Here is a 19,470-nt window from a genome sequence, read left to right as displayed (position 1 = left end):
AGTCTCTCTTGCCTCTTTTGCTTTCCCACCAGAATATGAGCAGCTTTGCTCTGCCATGAACTCCCGTCATGATGGGGCCTCCCCACGGCCCCAGAACTGAGAGAAAAAATAAAGACGCCTTAAATATTTACAAGATACTATCATTACACAAAACATATATTATGGAAAGGGAGTTATGGATCGGGCGTGGTTGAGAATCCCATCAGGCAGATGGAGAAGTGGGGAGAAACTCTGCTCATCCCCTCTCTGGGCCAATACTCGCGTGCTATTTATGCAGTGGCCACAAGAGGGCAGAAGCGCCCCCCACACAGGAACTCATGGTAGCCTTCCTGTGGACTCCCCAGCCTAGGAAGTAGGGGCCAACACTGCCTTTCTGCACAGTCAGTACAGCCCGGGTCTGGGCCATGGTCTCTGGTTCTGATTCCACCCTGTTATAGTTTGTGTTTAGATGTCCCCCCAGAGCCTCATGTGCTCATAGGTGGAGCTTTTCAGAGGTGGCTGTATCTAGGCTGTGTGGATGTGGATTAAGGGTGTGTGGTAAATAAAGTAGTCTGCTGATTGGTTTAGCATAGTTCTGGGTAGGGACAATGGGAAGGTCCATCCTCAGTGTGGGTGGCACCATCTAAAAGGCTTGTAGAATATAAAAGGACAGAAAAGAAGGCACCCTCCCTGCTTCCTGTCTACCCTGCCATGGACTGTTTCCTCCTGCCATACCTTATGGACTGAAACCTCTATACACTGTGAGATACAATAAACCATTCCTTTTTTTTGTACTGTGGATCTAACAACCATTCCTTCTTTTTTTTATTTGTTTGTTTTTGGTACTGGGGATCAAACTCGGGACCTTGCGCTTGCAAGGCAGGCAGCGGAACCACTGATCTAAATCCCCAGCCCCAACCATTCCTTCTTTAACTGTGGATGTTGGGTATTTTGTCTCAGCAACCAAGAAGTAATGAAGACACACCCCATGTTGGTCCCTCAGCACCAGGACCCCTCCCTGGGCACCCAGATCTTTTTAAAAGGCTGTGCTCACTGCAGCAAGACAGCAGCCACAGCTCCAGGTCTGACATGGAGTCCCTGGAGATGGCAGCAGAGGGCTGTGATTCTCAGGGTGCCTTTGGGAGACACCTCCCACCCCTAAATACATGCACACCTTTCCTGAAACCCATGCTGAGGAAGCAAGGGAATTTCTGCGATCAGATGCTGCAACACCACAGGCTGAGCTAACCAGGTTAACAGGTGACTGAAAGGAGGCAGTAGAAGGATTTGAATTCAGGTTTGACACCAACCTGCAGGCTCGGTACTGTACTCACCTCCACTGTATCGTGTTTGTCTCTTCTTCGGTTCCTGTGTTAAACTGCTGGGCCTTGGCAGCAGACGAGGGGATACCCTTCAGAAGGCTGCCCTTCTGAAGATAAAGCTTGTATCTCTTCAAAAGAGGGCTAAGCCCATGGGCAGTCCAGGAAGGAGGTGCCCTTCCAGCCACCTCACCCTGTTATGTGGAGCATTCACAGCACACAAGGCTCATGCTGAGGGTGACTAAGTGTGATAACACTGGAAGGGCAGGTGGGCCAAAGCCAGGGACAAGGAACTGAAGGGCAGGGGCTATGTAGCAATGCTGTGACATTTATCTGTGCTCACTGGAGTCCGTTCAAGGCTGCTCACACCCCTCCCCTAGGGCCCTGAGCCGGGGACCAGACCAGGACGAAGGCACAGGCAGCTCACCAGATGTCCCCAGTGCCAGATCAAGGTCACGAATCCTGGCCAGCAGGTCACCCACCAGCGGGTGTGGTTGCCCAGCAATTTCTCCCCTGTCCTTTGGCTTGGGCCCAGCCCACCTGGGACCATGCACCTTGACACCCCCCCCCCAGACAAATACTTCAGGAAGGTGGGTCCTCCTGCCCTGGGTTCTAGAGATCCCAAGGGCCCTGGGCTGGTGTCCACGATGCCCCCTCCTGCCCATTTTACTCTGTGGACACATGATGGGGCGGCTGCGGGCACTGAGCCAAGGTCCCCGGGCTCACACGGGAAGACAAAGTGAGAGGAGACCAGGTTGGTCCCATTTCATGGGTGGGAAGACAAGGTACGAACAGGTGAAGGGCCTCGGCCAAGGCCACACACACAGCAAATCCGGATCACACTTTCAGTCACCATTCAGATTTCCAAGGTTTTTTTTTTCAAGAACATTTTTAAGTTTTAGTTTAAGATTCAGTTTCACAAACTCAAGAGCTACATGAGATGACCACATTGTGATTGGTTGATGTCCTGAAATCCCCTTTAATGCAAGCTTCACCTTTTACCTTTTACCTTTTTTTTTTTTGACAATTGGTCATCAAAGTAGCCACACCATGGATATTACAGATTAGCCACATCTAGATTCTGATGATTACAAAACTGTGACGTAAGGACCAGGGATTTAGCTCAGTGGTTCCGGCAACTGCCTCGCAAGTGCAAGGTCCGAAGTTCGATCCTGGGTACCAAAAAAAAAAAAAAACTGTGATGTAATGTGACACATTTCTGTCTTTTGCACTTCCTGTAATTTGATAGTTGAATCTACAGCAGGGATGGCGAACCTTTTAGTGCTTTCAATGATAACAAACAGCTGGCTGCGACACTTGTGCCATAACCTCGCCATGACCCATCTAGAGGCCTGATCAGATAACTGGGGGCTCTGAGTACCTCGCAGAACATGCATTCTGCCCAGGAGGCCATGATGTCTAGTGGCTTCCAAGTGTCACACCAGCAGCCGTTGATGCTCAGCACCCAGGCCAGCTGGAAGTCCCTGGGTGGTCATCTTCCCCACCATTCCGTCTGCATCGATTAGCTGGACCCCTTCTGTGGAGAGAAATCTCCCTGAAACTACCATTGGGTTACCCAGGGCACCGTGCCATCAGTACCGGCAGGATTCTGGGCACGCGGAGTTATCCCCGCTTCCATGAGGTCAGAGGGGGAAGGGGACTGTCGCCCACAGAACTCTCTGGTGTGTAGGGCCGGCCAGTCCTCAGGCAGTGTCCCCTGGGCAGTGGAGCCAGGCCTGAGGCCCCAGCCCTGAGGGACTCCCTGGCCTGTTGAATGTGCTGCTGCTCCAGCCCTCACAGACTCTGACACGGGGCATCACAACATGGCCCAACCAGGGCGGCACTGATGGGCCCCCATCTCCCCAAAGACTCCGCACCCATCCTTGCTGCAGGCCCGGGAGCGACATCTGTCACTGAGCTGCTGCGACACAGAGGGAAGGGTTTCTGTCTTCCTGGGCTCTGTGGGCTTGTGACCAGTGATTCCTACGGGCCCCCACTGCATGCTGTCTGCCTCTGCCGCACCTTCTCCCTGGCTTTTCAATACCAAGCTTCCTAGTCTTCCTCTCTGGACTGAGCCCCTTGTAGCAGGGACTTCGCACGCACCATGCTTCCCCAGCACCTCGCTGGGCTTGGACACAGCAGGCGCCGAGCACATGTTCAGGGACAGGGACAGGCACCCCTGGGTGTGGGTGGCAGTCAGGACGTTCACAGTGCTGCCCCTCCTTTCAGTGAGTTCCAAAATGTGTCTGCCCCCAAAGCAGATGCTGCAGGAGGAGGCTGCACCCCCTGCCTCCCCCACCCCAGGGCTCAGTCCTGCTGTGTGCACTGGGCTGGCCGGTCCTGGCCGCCGTGTACACCTGGCCCCGTGCAGCCTGCTACCTTGTTCGTCCAGCTTCAGCACTTAGCATCCTGCACGGGAGGCTCCTCACTGCCGTGGCCTGGGGGACTCAGCAGCGTCCCGCTGTCCAGGTGAACCCCACATTGTGCATCCACTCACCCCGATGGACAGGTGAGCTGCTGCCACCTCGGGGCTCCCGTGAAGAGCGCTGCTGTGAACTTGTGTGAACGCATGTTTGTGGAGCTCCTTTCTCTCTTTCTCTTTCTTTCTCTCTCTCCCCCTGGTACTGGGAATTGAACCAAAAGGGCCTTCACTCTAAGCTATATCTCCAGTCCTTTTCACTTTTTTTGTTTTTATTTTGAGTCAGGGTCTCACTAAATCACTAAGTTACCTGGGCTGGTCTACAACTTGCCATCCTCCTGCTTCAGCCTTCCAGAGTGCCGGAATGACAGGCATGCACCACCACGCCAGGCTGGCACTGCCAGTTTCAGTCTTTTGGGGCACAGCCGTGGGGGAGGTTGCTCTCCCTTCGCCTTCTGCCTCGTCACTGTCACTGTGACCTCCTCCAACCTGGCCTCTTTTTTTGAGGCAGCAACTCGCTAAGTAGCCCAGGCTGGCCTCGAACTCGCTGTCCCTAGGGTGGGCCGGTGGGCCGTTGCTAGGGGCGGGTGGGAGCGGCCCTGGGAACCGCAGGCCCCCGGGGCGCCACAGTGGTCCCTGCGCTGTTGCCCCCTCAAGTCTTCGACTTTTCTTCCTGGGCTGCGACTGCTCCACAAGTCCGAGAGCGCGACCAGCTTTCTGGGGCAGGGGCGCAGGTTTCCCAGGACCTGGCGCTGCCGTCAAAGCAGGGACCCGGACCTGCACCCCTGGAATTGAGTCCAAAAGGGGGAACACAGAAGCATTAATACAGCAGGATAATGAACAAATACAATGAAACCGAGAAGGGGCGCAGACAGGTGAAATGTGACCGGGACTCCGCCCCCTTGTTTTGCACCCTCGGTGCGGGGGGGGGGGGGGCGCCTCCTCCTACACCAAGGGGAGGGTGTCCACGTGAGGAAATGGCCTCAGCGCAGCTATCTTGTGGTGACCTGGGGCCTCGCATTGTGAGATGCCCCAGCTCCCCGACCCCAAACCCGGGCCGAAGGCGGGTTAAGGAATAAGAACGTTGGTCCTCGGAGGCCCAGGGAGAGGCGGCTCTGCTGTCCGCAAGCGGCCGGTCTGGGCATGGAGCCACGGCCGATCCTGCACACTGCGCAGCTCTGGTGCCGGCCCTACTCAGGCGCCCATACTTGGAAGGTCTGGGGGGAGGCCTGCTGGATTTCTCCCTCTCTTCTGTCTTTTGCCTCGGTGGAGATGAACAACGAGAAGGAAGACAGCTGCAGCCTGACCCGAAGAGCCACCCGCGGTGACTTCCGGGAGCGGGACCCGGCTTCCGCCGCACAGGGGCCTTCAGAAGACGGCTGACAGCTGCAGGCAGCACCGGAAGCCCCGGGTGACCGGAAATGAGGGTTTCCTGGAAAAAAAAGGAAACCTCCTGGCCAAGATAAGAGTGAATACCACCAGAACTTTCTCTGATGATCATTTCAGATCCCCAGATAGGGAAAGAGGAGGAGGTTCCCGCGCTCAGTTTGCTAATTTGCTGACAAATGGTGGGGAAGCTTGACAGAGCTTTCTCACCTCTAAGGAAAAAGGAAAAGAATTTACCAACACTCAAGAATATGGAAAAGAAAAGGGTTATTCAGAGCAGAGTGCACTAGCAAGAGAGACGCCAGCGAGCCTCCAAGAGAGGAATGGCACTGTCGGGGTGAGAGGCTGGGGTTCTTATCAGGGAGTGAAGTCGTGGGAAGTGGTCCAGGTTGGCAGACACGGGTACCTTAGAATGCATTTTCTGCCGAATGTGGCAGTGCACACCTATAATCCCAGCACTCGGGAGGCTGAGGCAGGAGGATTGCCATGAGTTCCAGGCCAGCCTGGGCCACTTAGTGAGTTCAAGGCCATTCTGAACTACATAGTGAGACCTTGTCTCAAAAACAACAACAATAACAGCAAAACAAAACAGAAATGTGTTTCCTGGGGGCTCCTCTTCCTTGTTAATCTTGCAGGATCGCCTGCACTGTAACTAAAGTTGCAGACTGTCAAGGTCTCCTGCAGGCTTCAGAAAGGCCCTTCAGACTTAGCTGAGAATATCTGTATGTTTCAGCCTTTTGGGGAAAGATATAACATGAGGGGAGGACAGGATGGTGCTGTCTTCAGGTGCATTGGTGCGGTAGGTCCTGACTGCCCAGGACAAGCTAGGCAGACACGTCAAAGAAGTTTGGGGGCTGAGAATTCTAGCGACTTCATCACCACACCAGGTACACACACAGGCAGAAGCACAGCTCAGGCTCCTCGGAAGAAGGTACCAGGAGTGAGCTGGGCCTGAGGAGGGGAGGAGAGGGACCGCACCTGAGCCCTTCTCAGTCCTCCTGGAACGCGCAGGCTGCAGTGTGCTTCTTGAGCCACCTTCTATGAACTTCAGGCAAGGCCGTGAACACGGTGTCGAAGAGGGGCCAGACAGGCCAGTGCTCTGGGGAAGGGCACGCTGGATCCGAACCCAGAACCTTGGCAGAGGGACCTGCTTCTCCAGTGCTCTCCTTCAGCCTCCAGCCCCTGGGCACCAAAGAGCTCTTCCTAGGAGGTCTGCCCAGGATGCAGGAGCCAAACCTCAGAGGGTCCTGGATTCAGGAGACTGAAGCCTGGGATCCAGCTCTGTGAAATCCTGGCTGCTCTACTTCCCAGCTCCCAGACTTTGAAAAAGTAGCTTAAGCTCCCTCTGCCTCAGTTTTTTTCATCCACAAAACAGGAGTGGCAAGGACTCTTGCTCGGCTCCTGGGATGCGATGATGTGCATAAAGTAGCCAGCATGGAGCCTGGCATTTCACAGATGCTCATTACAGACAATTACCATGATGGTTAGTACTTTGGTGTATTGTATGAACCCTTTCCCAGTAAAACAGTGTTGGTTCTCTGAAATGTGATCCAGGGACAGAAAACGAGTGATGCGTGTTGGTGAAGTGTTTGCTTCTTGGAAAGCCCTTTCACAAGCAGGACAGAAATAGTGTGTCAAGGGGCTCGAGAGCTTGCCAAACAGTGAGTCCCGCTCACCCCAGGGAAGGTTTCATCACAGCTCCCATTTCAGAGGCGGAAGCAGACCCAAGAGGCCACCTGAGGTCACACGGCACGGGCCCTGGTGAGGAAGACCAGACACGCTCCTAGTTTTAGGGAACTGAAACTCAGTTTGATACAGTTGCCCAAGTTCATTCACTAAGCAGTGTCAGCCGTGGGCCAGCTTCTGCGCCAGGGCTGAGCCGAGCCTTGTAGCTGGGTAGGCAGTGAGTCTTCCCCGTACCCAGGTTCTGTTTCCTGTACAGAATTGAGCAAGACCCGAAGAAGTGGTAAGAAGGACAAAGATTTATGAAGAGAAAGTACCCTCCAGAGTGGGAGCAGCCTGAGGAAACGTGAGAGTTTGACCCGGAGCAGCTCCGTCTGCTTTTGGTTTCTAGGTATCAGCTGGGACTTTTCCCTGGTCTTGGGACCTGGAATTTCTCCTAAGGGGGACTCTGTCCCATAAATTAAAAGTCTCCACCCTCACTTGGGGAGTGAAAGTTTGTGAATTTAAATGGGGTTAGATGGAATCAACATGGCTGGGCTGGACTGCCATACAAAGGATTTTATAACATAACGGCTGTGGGATCCCCCTCACCTACTCGGAGCCAATTTGAGCGCGTGCTCCTTAGGCTCAGGCTGGAGGTCAAGGAAGTAGGATAAGGGCAGGACTATGTCTTCAGGATGGAGGAGAGATACAGATACAGACATCAAGGCATTTAAACTGCCAGAAGAACAGACTGATATTAAGGCTTTCAACCCAGGAATTGTTCTACCCATGGTAAAAACAGATATCTGAAGTGATGGTTAAAGGAGATAGCTCGGAATGCTTACACTCGGTAAGCATATGAGAAATACCCCTCCCTCTTCACTAATTACCAAACAGAAATCTCTCCAGCCTTGTGGCCAAAGAGCGAACACTTGCGTAGCATTTATATCTGTTAGAGATCAGAAGACACTAGGTTCTGTGGTGTGAACACTTGATTTTCATCTTTGCCCATGGTGGGTGCGGAGGTGTGAATCTCATTAACCCTAATGAAACTAATGAGTGATATTTTTAGCAAACAGGGCTTACAGAAAATGGGTATGAAAAGCTTCACAGGGCACTCAAGATAATCTTTCGAAGTTTGCAACCTTCTCGGCCCCAAGGAGATGCCCATTTTGGGTTGGTTTTCTTGGGCACTCTTACCATTTGAACTCCTATCAGGAGCAATTCTACATGATTTTGGGGAAAAATGATTTCATAATTAAATCATGATTATGGCCTAGTTTTCCTGTCTACAGGCCAGCTACAGGATGTCCAGATGTAACTCCGTTTTCACCTCCAGTCCCACTTAAGACCTCAGTGGTCCCAGGACGCTGTGATGCTCCAGGACAGGACTACACCAGCTGGAGACATCCCGGGAGGAACCAAATCTCCATCTGCATAGTTCCTCATTGTTTTAGGATCTTCGCTCCACTCTTGGAGTCAATTGCTACTTTTGTTTCTGCTGAGGTTCTGAATAAAGGTGCAGCAAGCTCTTCCGGGTCTGGGGTCTTTGCCACCCACAGCGGCACGGATCCGGCCAAAACTCAGCTTCTTCTCTAAGTCTCATTTTTTCTACCTTTCCTGTATAATAAACGAATTTGCCTTGTGCTGTCATGGCTCGCAGGAGACTAGGACTCACTGCAGAGGTTCTAGCAACGTCCCCTTTCCCTGTTCCCTACAAGCTCCCAGTCCTCTAAGAGTTCAGAGAAAAACAAACGGGACCCACAATGGAGTAGCCCTTTCGTTATTTGTACTATGAAACACTTTATAAGCTAATTACTTCACATCACCACATGCATTCTCATTCATTTAAAAATGCCAACCACACCACCTGCCTCGCAAGCACAAGGTCCCAGTTCAATCCCCAGTACCAAAAAAAGCAAACAACAAAAAATTTTTAAAAATAAAAATGCCAACCAATTAAAAAGGTCACAAAAAAGAATATGCTAAACACTGTGCCCATAATGGAGGCACAGAGGGGAGAAGGACAGAGTTCCTGCCCTCCAAGGACACACAGGCTCCTACAGGACGCAGACGCATGCATGCAGCAAACAGAGTGGGTGACACAGACCTGCAGGGTGTGGGAGCCAGGTGAGCCACGAAGTAGGGAACTGCACCCATTCTAAAGTAGTCATTTTCCTTCTACTCACTCCCAGTTATTTGTTTAATTAATAAATACTTGAGTTTGCTCAAATACTTGTGTTGTTCCCAAACATGGTAAGCAATATCTGGTTCATGCTTTCAAGGAGTTTGTGCTTGGAAGGAACAGGATTCAACAACTGTAATCAAAGCCAATGGAGAGGTACACACCTGTCGTGTTAGCACCTGTGAGGCTGAGACAAGATCATGAGCTCAAGGGCCCCAGGGGGCCATAGCAAGTTCAAGGCTGGCTCCAACTACACAGCCAGACTCTTAAGAAAAACCTATAGTTGTATATTTTATTCAGGAAGATCGTGAAGGCGAGACTCTCAGAAGGGGTAGAGACAGGGCAAGGGGATCCAGAAGGCTGATGCATTCAAAAGCTTTGGCCAACTCCCCATGTAAAAGACAGACAGACAGAAATGAAATGTAATGAAAGCAGAGCAGGCACCTGATAGAAATAGCTTTTTCCCTTGTACATGTTCGGACTTCAAGCAGTGTTTATAGAGAAAGTTCTATCATTTTGTAGATTTACTGCACATTGTTCCACATTGGCATGCAATGTGGAGGCAAATTAAAACTCTCTTAACCTACACCCCAGATCCCTCTCCAAAACTAAGGAAAGAACCAGGCAGAGGAGACTTACAGTCAAAGAAGACACAGGTAACACTCAGTCCAGCAGTCAACAGCCACTGCTGCTCTTCGGAGACTCAGCCGCTCCCCACAGCTTCCTCGGGCCGAATCTCACCCTTAGCTGTCTGCAACAGCCTGGCGACGATGCCATCCCGCTCGGGACCAATCGAGGAGTCACTGCAGCTGGAAAGGAACAAGGTCATCTTCGGATTCAGAAGGCAGCTGATTTTTCAGACATGTGAGCGCTGAGTAAACAGCACCTCCAGAAATCTGAAGAAACTGGGGTTTCCGGGCAGGTGTCCTGGAACAGGAGAGGGCAGAACTATGCCATCAGTGGTGGACACTGGTGTCGTTCTTTGTTTCTCCTATCTTTTTTTTCCCCCCTGTATCGAATCTTTTTTTTTCCATTACGTTTATTGGTACACTTCAGGTATACAATACAGTTACATCCCTCATTGGGAATTTGTACCTTTACATGATGTATCTTGGTTCTTATTTTCTCCCCCTTCCCCTGCCCTCCCTTCACCCCCTCCACCCTCCTCTATTTACAAAGACTTTGTTTCCATTTTTTCCTTTTCTCATATTTATTCCTTTCCCTTCTTTCCTTTCCCCTTCCCCTCCCACTTCCCCTTCCCCTTTGGGCCTTTTCTTCCTATTTCACATTATCATTTATACATTTTGATCCTTATTTACACTTTCAGTTTCTCACACCAGAGAAACTATTTGGTATTTACACGTGTCCTATTTATTTCATTTAAAAGTATGGCCTCAATGTGCATCCACTTAGCTATAAATTTCTCTAGTTTCTCGTTCTTTATGGCTGAGCAGTACTCCATTTTATTAAAAAAAAAAACACATATCTTCTTTATCCAGTCTCCTGTTGACGGGCAATTAATTGGGCTGTTTCCAAGCTTTATCAATTACAGCTGGGGATTTAGCTCAGTGGTTCTGCCACCTGACTCACAAGCACATAGGACCCGAGTTCAATCCCTGGTACCCCCCCAAAAAACATTCTTTCATTTGTTTGGGGCCGGGGATTTAGCTCAGTGGTTCAGCTACCTGCCTTGCAGGTATAAGGTCTCGACTTCAACACCAGGTACCAAAAAAAAAAAAAGAAAGAAAATGTGCTATTACCAACTGTGCCGCTATAAACATGGGTGCACATGTATCGCTGTGGTATGATTCTTTCAGTTCTTTTGGGAAGATCCCCAGCAGGGGAATAGCTGGGTCAAGTGGGACCTCTAGTCCTAGTTCTTTGAGGTATCTCCGTACTGATTTCCACAGTGGTGGCACCAGTCTGCACTCCCACCAACAATGGAGAAGGCTTCCTTTCTCCCCACACCCCCGCCAGCATTTGTTATTGGTTGATTTCTTGATAGCAGCCATTCTTTCTGGGTTAAGGTGGAATCTCAGCGTTGTTTTCATCTGCATCTCTCGAATGACCAGTGATGTTGAACATTTTTTCATATGTTTATTTGCTGCTTTTATTTCTTTGTCTGAGAAATGTCTGTTCATTTCAGATTCCCATTTCTGGATTGGGTCTTTATATTTGGGGGGTCTGATTTTTTAAAATTCTTTATATATTCTAGATAGTGGTCTTTTGTCTGAGAACACCTGATAAAGATTTTTTGCCACATTGTAGGTTGTCTCTTAGCTCTGTTGGTGGTTTCTCTTGCTAAGCAGAAGCTTTTTTGTTTGTTTGTTTTGTTTTGGTACTGGGAATCGAACTCAGGACCTTGCGGTTGTGAGGCAGGCAGCGGAACCACTGAGCTAAATCCCTGGCCAGAAGCTTTTTAATAAGATGAGATCCCACTTTTTGATTCTTTGTGCTAGTTCCCGTGCTACTGAGGTTTTGTTCATAAAGTCTTTTCCTATGCCAATGTCTTCAGGAGTTCTACCTAACTTATCTTCCAGCAAGTCTAGTGTTTCTGTTTTAATATTTAAATCTTTAATCCACTCCGATTTTACTTTAGTGCATGGTGAAAGATAGGAGTCTAGTTTCAATCCTTGGCAGGTTGAAATCCAGTTTTTCCAACTGTTCGTCCTATCTTTCAATCCAGTAACACCTGTCTCCCCAGATTCTTGTCCCATGTGATGTAGGATTCTAGCAACAAGCAAACTCTAAGTGGACAAAAACAAGGACTTTACCTAACTCATCAGATCAAACATCCCAGGTCTTGGGTTGAAAGAACTGTGCCGGCACACAGTATGCTCCAAAATGCTTGCTGAATGAACGACTCCATGAGTAAAAGAAAAAGAAGGCCAGGCCAGGTAGGGCCACTGCACTGTAAAAGCTGAGGTACACTGCACTGATGCGGTGGGCTACTGTGGAATTCCTGCTGCTAAACCAAGCTGCCCATCAAACTAAAATCCATTCAGCTTGACCTGCATTCAGTTCTCAAAGGACAGAGGCCACAGTGGCAAAGACAGGGTGTCTTCTTGGGGCCCTTGAAAACTGCTGTCATGGTGGAGCAGGGAGTGTCTCAACCTGGGCTGGATATTCAACACTGAAAAAATGGTTAAATTTAAACAAAAATGCCATCACGTGGCCACCCCTTCTGAAGCCAGGTCATTAGAGTTTGGAGCAATTGTGCACCAACAAGTCCCCCAGAGATTACAAATGCTGAGCATGGGACCGGGTGTGGGAGGAATATCCCCCGCTTCAGACACCTCACCTCAGCTTCCTGTGTTCATGGAACCCAAAGGACTAAAACTCAGTGATCCAGAGCCAGGGATTTAGCTCAGTGGTTCCGCCGCCTGCCTCGCAACTGCAAGGACCCAAGTTCGATCCCCAGGACCAAAAAACCAAACAAACTCAGTGATCCAGCATCTACAAAAAGACCAAGCCATTCATTCACCCTCTGTCCCCACCTGGGGCCCACTCACTAATGTCCTTCCCAGCATATAACATGCCTCTGTCACCCGCTGTGTCCCCTGTTGCGGGCACTGAGACAGATCTGTCGCCTCTGGTAGAGGAACCTTCACAAGTGCCAGGACAAGACACAGGGACCTGCTTCTGTGACCACACCCAGCCCGTCAGTGCCACTCCCCGAGGTTCTCCAGGGCCAGCCAGCCCCAGCCAAAAGGAAGTGACAGCTTCCAGAGGCCTGAGCTGAGTGAGCAGCAGGAGTTGCCATCTGCGCCGTCCAGGATTTGAATGACAGCTACCTTCCCAACAGGCTGCACAAGTAATTTAACATGAATGCCAGAAAAACAATCCTTGAGGACAGGTACAGGGGACCACACACCACAAAAACGTCTGACTCAAGAGTAGAGGAGCCATCTCTACCCCTCCAACACTCATTTGCCACCCGTCCTTGCACACACCAGGCAAGCTGCTCCCTCCACAGGTGCCCAGCTCTGAGCCAGCACCTGGATTTGGCTGTGCAGAGCCAGCTGGGGATGGGGGGCAGGGTGAGTTAGGGTGTAGGGCTGCCATAGGGCCGGCAGAGGAGAAAGGACATGGAGATCTCCACGGAGAGGGTGGTAAGAAAGAGGCAGCAAAAGCAGGGGCGGTTTAGCAAAGATTGAGGGCTGGGGTGGGCTCATGATGGTGGAAGAGGACAAAAGAACACTGATGAGCCAGGAAGTTAGGGGCCAAGTCTTTGAGGACAAGAAGATTCGCTTCAAACTGAGGAGATGGTGGAGATCACAGCTGTCAAGGGGTGAGCTCAACGGGGCCCCTGCTCTGGAGGTGTCTTCCATGGGGGGGAGGGGAGAGGTTTGGGCTGAGCCGACCCTGGGGAGCTGAGTGGAGTGGGGGAGGCTGGGAGAAGAAAGTGAGGCGAAAAAGGCGGAAAAGGAGAACCTGGAGGGTCGGTCTAGGAGATTTGCGCAGGACATCAGGATTGTCACAGGGGTTGAGATGCGTGGCCCAGGCCGGCGCTGCAATTCGGCTGCAGGGGCTGCATTTAGCCGAGAGGGGTGGGGAGGGGCAGGGGGTCTGGTCAAGGTGGGGATCCGGAGCCGGGCTGTCTCCAGAGCTTAGAGCCCCGGAGAGGGCACCACCGCAGCGGCCCTGCTCAGCTCTCCTCGTCGCCAGGCTGCTAAATGACCACAGGAAGGGGACAGCCAGCTTTGGCGCTCAGGCCATCAACTAGGCGAAAAGACACCTCGGGCCTGAGGTCATCACGCCGGGTCGGCGTCCGGCCCCGCCCCTCCGGGCCCCAGAGCCAATCGCGAGGCCCAGTTGAGCTGGAGGGCGGGGGCAGCTCCTCCCGGAAGCTGAGGTGCAGACCCTCAGGAGCCGGGCGGTGTGTGATACTGGTGGCTGCGGGCACCGGGAGGCTCCCCTGGCCGCAGAAGCTAGGGCTCGTGTGCGGGCGGAACGGGAGGCCCAGTTACCTCCCGCAGATCTGCGTCAGGCAGGGTCCTGGCTTCTGGATCCCCGATCTAGCTCGGCCTGGGCACCACCTACGCAACTTGGGGTGTCACTTCGCCTCACTCAGCTGACGATTGTCAGCCATTGGCCTACCAAGACGGGGTGGCAGGTGCCAGGGCACCTCAAGTGCAAGAGAGGCTTTCTCACATGCCTGCTTATGAGGTGGGCTGCAGTGACCTCATCTTCACTCCTTTCTATGCAGGGGCTGGAAGCCCAGGAGCCACACTTCATCTCCTGCCGGCAGGATGCTGCCAGTAGAATGCACTCTTGTAAAATCTGGAAACGAAGACGAGTCGAGGGCCTTTCTTTCCTCCTCTGCAGCAGCAGATGGGCACGCCTGAGTGATCACCTGGACTGCATATTCCCCACGAGTCACCAGCCTGGGGGCTGTGGGGCGATAGCGTTGTTTCCTAGCGTCCTGACTTCTTTGACCCTTTGGAAAGCAGCCCTGATAACCCGAAAACTAGTGCTGGGATCCCCTGCCCCAGCTTTACCATCTCTGACCCCTCTGCTGCTAAGCACTAATGGGCAGTGCTTTTCGTCTTGAAGTATTAGGGCTTTCTGACTTTCTGCCTGAGGTAGTTGTGGAGAATCATGGTTATTTTACCACTGTTTGTTTAAAGTCTGCATTGCAGCTGAGTGATGAGTAACTTTCTACACTACTGGGTGATCTAACTGCTTGTCATGTCTTAAAGCAAACCATTTCTTCCCTATCCTAATATAACATCAAACGTCCCTTTCAAGTACAAACATATACATTATATATTATTCTGATGCCTTTCATCATAACCCTAGTCAGCCTGTGCAGACTTGTTAATTAAGTCTACTCTGAAGGACTGTTTTTAACAATGCCCGGAGCCACTGGACTGTCAAATAAAACATTACCAGTCTTCAAGCTACACTCGCCTGTCCTCAGAACTGAGATGGATGTCAATAAAATGCTGTGACCTGATGAAAGTGTACCTGGGATGACATTTCCAGACCACTCCCCATGTTAAAATCAAATATAAAAATTTTAGCCTTTCACCAGGACTCTCTTGGACACGCCCACTGCTCTCTTCCAGTGGATCAATACACTCTTAACTTTGCTGTATTCCTTAATATTGATATGGAAAAGTTTTAGATAAACGTAATAGATTGAATATTAAGGTAGTTGTAGAAGCAAAATAAGTAATGTGTTCTTTTAAGATTTGCTTTTCCCGTGACTCCTTGTTTAAGGTGAAGATTATCTGACTCTTAACAGGTAACTTCATTAACCTAACAATGTTACCATGCCAGGGTGAATTTACAAGGTATATGGCCTATCTTGTGTCTGTGACTTGTAAATAGGAACTGGAATTGTATTTACATATCAAAGACCACTAGGGATGAGATAATGGCTAAAAAGGATATAAAAAGGGAGATGCTGAACAAAGGGTGCGGATATTGACCAGACTGGTTTCTGGTGTTCCCGCCCACTTGTGAGAAGAAATTTTATTATTTTATCCGAATTCTTTTTTGCTTGTTTGTTTGGTACATGGGATTGAACTCGGATCCTTGCGCTTGCGCAGCAGGCAGCCGAAACCACTGAGCTAAATCCCCAGCCCATTTTATCCAAATTCTGTGTCTCTGTGTATTTCTTTCCGAGATTTCTACAACATTATTGGTAAGTTCTTTTTGCCACTCATGGCCCCAGCCTTATACACAAATAGTGTGACATAATAAGAAGGATGCTTTTTTTTTTTTTTTTGCAGTACTGGGGATTGAACTCAGGACCTTGGGCTTGTGAGGCAGGCACAGTGCCACCGAGCTAAATCCCCAGCCCACAGAAGGATGCTTTTGAAGATGTGGGTTTTTTTTCAGGTACCGGGGATCGAACTCAGGACCTTGTGCTTGCAAGGTAGGTGTGGCATCACTAAGCTAAATCCCCAGCCCTGGATGTGGTTTTTTATCAATGGAGTACTACTTGGCCATAAAGAAGGATGAGCTTCAGACATTTCTAGCTAAATGGATGGACCCTGAGACCACTCTTAAGTGACATAAATCGGACACACACGTTTAGTCTCTTTTTTTTAGGTACTGGGGATTGAACTCAGGACCTCACGCTTGCCAGGCAGGTGCTGTGCCGCTGAGCTTAATCCCTGGCCCTGGACACACATGTTTAGATACGGCATTGTTTTTCTGGTGTGAGAAACTGAATGTGGAAATAAGGACTGAGGTGTATAATGGATGTTGGGAAATGGGAAGAAAGTGTTCAAATGGGCAGGGGAACAAGGGAGGAGGGAGGGAGAAAGGAAGGAAGGGACAAGAAAACAGTGAAAATAGAAGGAAAAATGGAAACAGAGCTTTTGTACAGAGGGAGGGGAGGGGGCTTGAGGGGGGAATGGGATTTAAAAAAAAAAGTATGTTTTGATGTCCTAAATCCTTGTAATTCCCTGAGTGGTCGGGTGCTGGGAGCATCTCTTGTCCTCACGCTGGTCTCTGCCTGTGGTTCCAGACACAGAGTTCCTAAGTCTTCTGGAATTTTCTGTGGGACAGAAGCACCTTTCTTTCTAACGGCGCAACTCTTGGTGGGCTGCTGGATGAAAGGCGGTCACCAGAAAGCTACTCTCAGCTCTGACTCTGCCAGACTCTTACTAAGGTCAACACCCCTTCCTGTTCTAGAGTTTGAAGTGGCCTGGGGAGGTCCTGTCCTTGTGACTTCACGCTGTCACTGAAGAGCCGAGTACCATGTCTGACAGCGGCCGTCTCCTCCACAGCAGCGGCACCAGTGCTGTCACTGCGTCTTGATGGCAGCATGGTCTGTCCTTCCTCATATCCCAGTGTCCACTAGCAGGGCAGCATCAAGGCCTAAGGGGCTTTGGAGTCTAATGGACTAACAGGGTTTCAGATCTGTGGCCTTGGGCACTTAGGTTGTTTATATTCTCTGAGCTCTGAGTCCTGATCTGTGAAATGATGGTAACATTTAGAAACAGGGCACATGACTCCACCGGAGTACCGAGCTGCAGCCATGGCTGTCACCGCCGAGGGCACCCACAGGAAGGAGCGCATCCTCTGCCTGTTTGAAGTGGATGGGACTCTCAGGTCAGCTCACCAGGGATCAAACTCAGGATCTTGCGCTTGCAAGGCAGGCGCTGTGTCAGTGAGCTAAATCCCCACCCTGTTTTTGACAATTAACTGCATGTCTTGGGCCCCTGCCTGAGCTGCAGCACAGTGTTTCCTGAAGACTGACCCTGAGGTGTCCGCCTTCCTACAGAAGCTGTGAAGCAAGGTGCAGATCTGTGTGGTGGGCGGCTCAAGATCGCTGAGCAGCTGGAGGATGAGGATGAAGTCATTAAGTTCGATTGCATGCTCTACCTCAGCTATATGGCCCAGCTCAGGCTGCCCAAGAAGTGTGGTGTCTTCATCGAGTTCCACAAGGCAGGCCAAACATCTCGCCCATCGGCCACAGCTGCACCCTGGGGGAGCAGATCGAGTTCTCCGAACTGGACAAGGTGCCACCACCTGTGACCCTAGGCCGTAGGACTTCAGTCTCTCGACCTCTCTGCCCGCCTGTTTTCTCATCAATGAAACGGACCGGGGGCGGGGAGTTCTGGATGGACCAGTACTCTGGGGACCTGTCATGTGTCACTGCCATAGGCACATCTGCCCCTTTCCAGTGCTGCTGCTTTCCCTTCCTAGTGACCCGCACCACCAGCCCCCTACTCACCCAAGCCAACACCTAGGGCACATCTTCGCCACTTTCCCACCCACATCCAGTCCAGAAACCCGTTCCTCCAGCCTCCAGAGCCAGTCTCTAATCTGCACCATTGCAGAGCTGAGAACCTGCTCTTCAGGTTCCCGGAAGTCCCCTTCCTCTGTGCCCCTCACCAGGCAGCCTGACCCCAGCAGCCACCCTGCCTGCTCAGGCTGGTCTGTGGGCTCCACCACCCCTCCAGGCCCCACCTGCCTGCTTCCTCCATGGCCCACAGGGATCTTCAGGCTCACAAGAATGTCCCCCTGCCCAGCCCAGCCCATGAAATGTTCATGCAGCCAACACAGTCGTGGCTGTGGCCAGGCCTGTGAGCTGTGCGCGCCCACTGCCGCTCACGCGAAGGCTTTTGCGCAGCTCCTCACAGGCATTTCTAGTCCCGGAGCTTCGGTTTGCTGTGCTAACTTGGACAGGTGGACACTGGGACCTGGGGCTCGGACTGCCCTGTCCCCTCCGCCTTCCTCTCAGGCCCCCTTCAGAAGGCCCAGTCCACACCCCCACTGCCAGGGATCTGGCTCTGCCAATGAGGCTGGATGACCTTGAACAGGCACTGCCCCTCTCTGAGCCTCATGCCCCCAAAAGCCCCCTTGTGCCCAGCACGGAGCCTGGCTCTGCGCCTCCCCCCTGCAGAAGGAGAGGATCTGGGAGAAGTTTGTGGAAGCCCTGAAGGCGGAGTTTGCAGGCAATGGGCTGAGGTTCTCCCGAGGCGGCATGGTCGGCTTTGACATCTTCCCTGAGGGCTGGGACAAGCGCTGCTGCCTGGACAGCTTCGACAGCATTCACTGCTTCGGAAATGGGAACAGCCCTGGTAGAAACGACTCTGAGATCTATGTCGACCTCCAGACTGCGGGCCACAGTGTGGTCTCCCCTCAGGACGCGGTTGGGCGGTCAGCCTACGATGGGTGAGCAGTCCCACGCCTAACACCGACTTCCAGAGAGCTCTACCCGGGCCCCCAGAGGGACGCGGCTCCTGCTGGGGCAGGGGACACCTGCTTCGAGGCACATCCACAGGTGAGACTGGCTCCCAGCCTGTGCCCGGAGTGGGCCCTGCCCTCCAGCCTGATGGCTGTGGCCGCAGCTGCTGCTTGTAGTTCGGAACAGAACGCGTCACATTGACACTAGGAGGAGACCGTGCGAAGGCACGATATGGAGCCACCCCACCTGCCTGCCCTGGACGGGAGGTGCCAAGCAGCGGGCAAGGGCAAAACTCAGCAATTTGTGTCACAAGCCGTAAAGGTCCCAGGACAAAAAAAAAAAAAAAAAAAAAAAAAAAATTTAAAACAAAACAAAAATGATCTTTATAGATCATCAGGCTAAATGAACAAGACCAGAATGTGCCAAACCCAGGTCTGGCACCACTGAAGCCAATCGGAAGTGGTAGGCGTTGCTGTTTCCTCTCATTCTTACTATTGAGTCTGTGCTTTAAATCCAGTAGGCCCCGGTTGGCGCACTAAGTCACCACGCAGAGAGACACACTTGGTGTTCGGCCTCTGTAAGGAACTGAGGGAGGTGACTTGGGCAGCCACCTAAAGCGGAGTTCCCGCAGGCATCAGGGAAATGACCAGAAAGGGAGACCTGACGGCCCCGCCCACTGCCCGACCCCTCCCCAGCGGAGGGCGTCAGGCGTTTCCCACCGTGGTCAAGAAAGGCTGAGTAGCCTGGAGTCCTGCAGGCCGGGATGGGCGGGGCCGGAAGTGGGCAGGTCTGGGTGGGCGGGGCGCCAGGAGCCACACACGGGCGACCCTCAGTGTCAGGAGGCCTGCGGTCCCTGGGAACCCGC

The 19,470-nt window shown here is 51.8% G+C and overlaps 1 long non-coding RNA gene and 1 pseudogene across 8 annotated transcripts in view; one reads left to right on the top strand and one right to left on the bottom strand.

Moving 5' to 3' along the window:
• Positions 1-1,196: 1,196 nt before the first annotated feature.
• Positions 1,197-19,470, bottom strand: part of LOC110344819 (uncharacterized) — an 18,362-nt gene continuing 88 nt past the window's right edge. Inside the window, exons 2-5 of one of the 8 annotated variants that reach the window (XR_015447810.1) lie at positions 4,028-9,762; positions 3,796-3,922; positions 2,680-2,835; positions 1,197-2,470 (exon numbers count right to left, since the gene is read on the bottom strand). This is a non-coding gene — a long non-coding RNA (uncharacterized LOC110344819). Of the gene's footprint in view, positions 2,471-2,679; positions 9,763-19,470 lie in introns of all 8 variants that reach the window. The other 7 variants (XR_015447808.1, XR_015447805.1, XR_015447807.1 and 4 more) reach the window with 7 other exon arrangements.
• LOC101702028 (phosphomannomutase 1-like) lies at positions 16,950-18,596 on the top strand (annotated as a pseudogene).

Source organism: Heterocephalus glaber, unplaced genomic scaffold (genome assembly GCF_053883595.1).
Source record: "Heterocephalus glaber isolate CG9 unplaced genomic scaffold, H.glaber_assembly_v1.0 deba00001773, whole genome shotgun sequence".
In the NCBI taxonomy this organism is placed as follows: Eukaryota; Metazoa; Chordata; class Mammalia; order Rodentia; family Bathyergidae; genus Heterocephalus; species Heterocephalus glaber.
The sequence above is the reverse complement of the archived record's forward strand: the minus strand, read 5'-3'. Positions and strand labels throughout refer to the sequence as shown.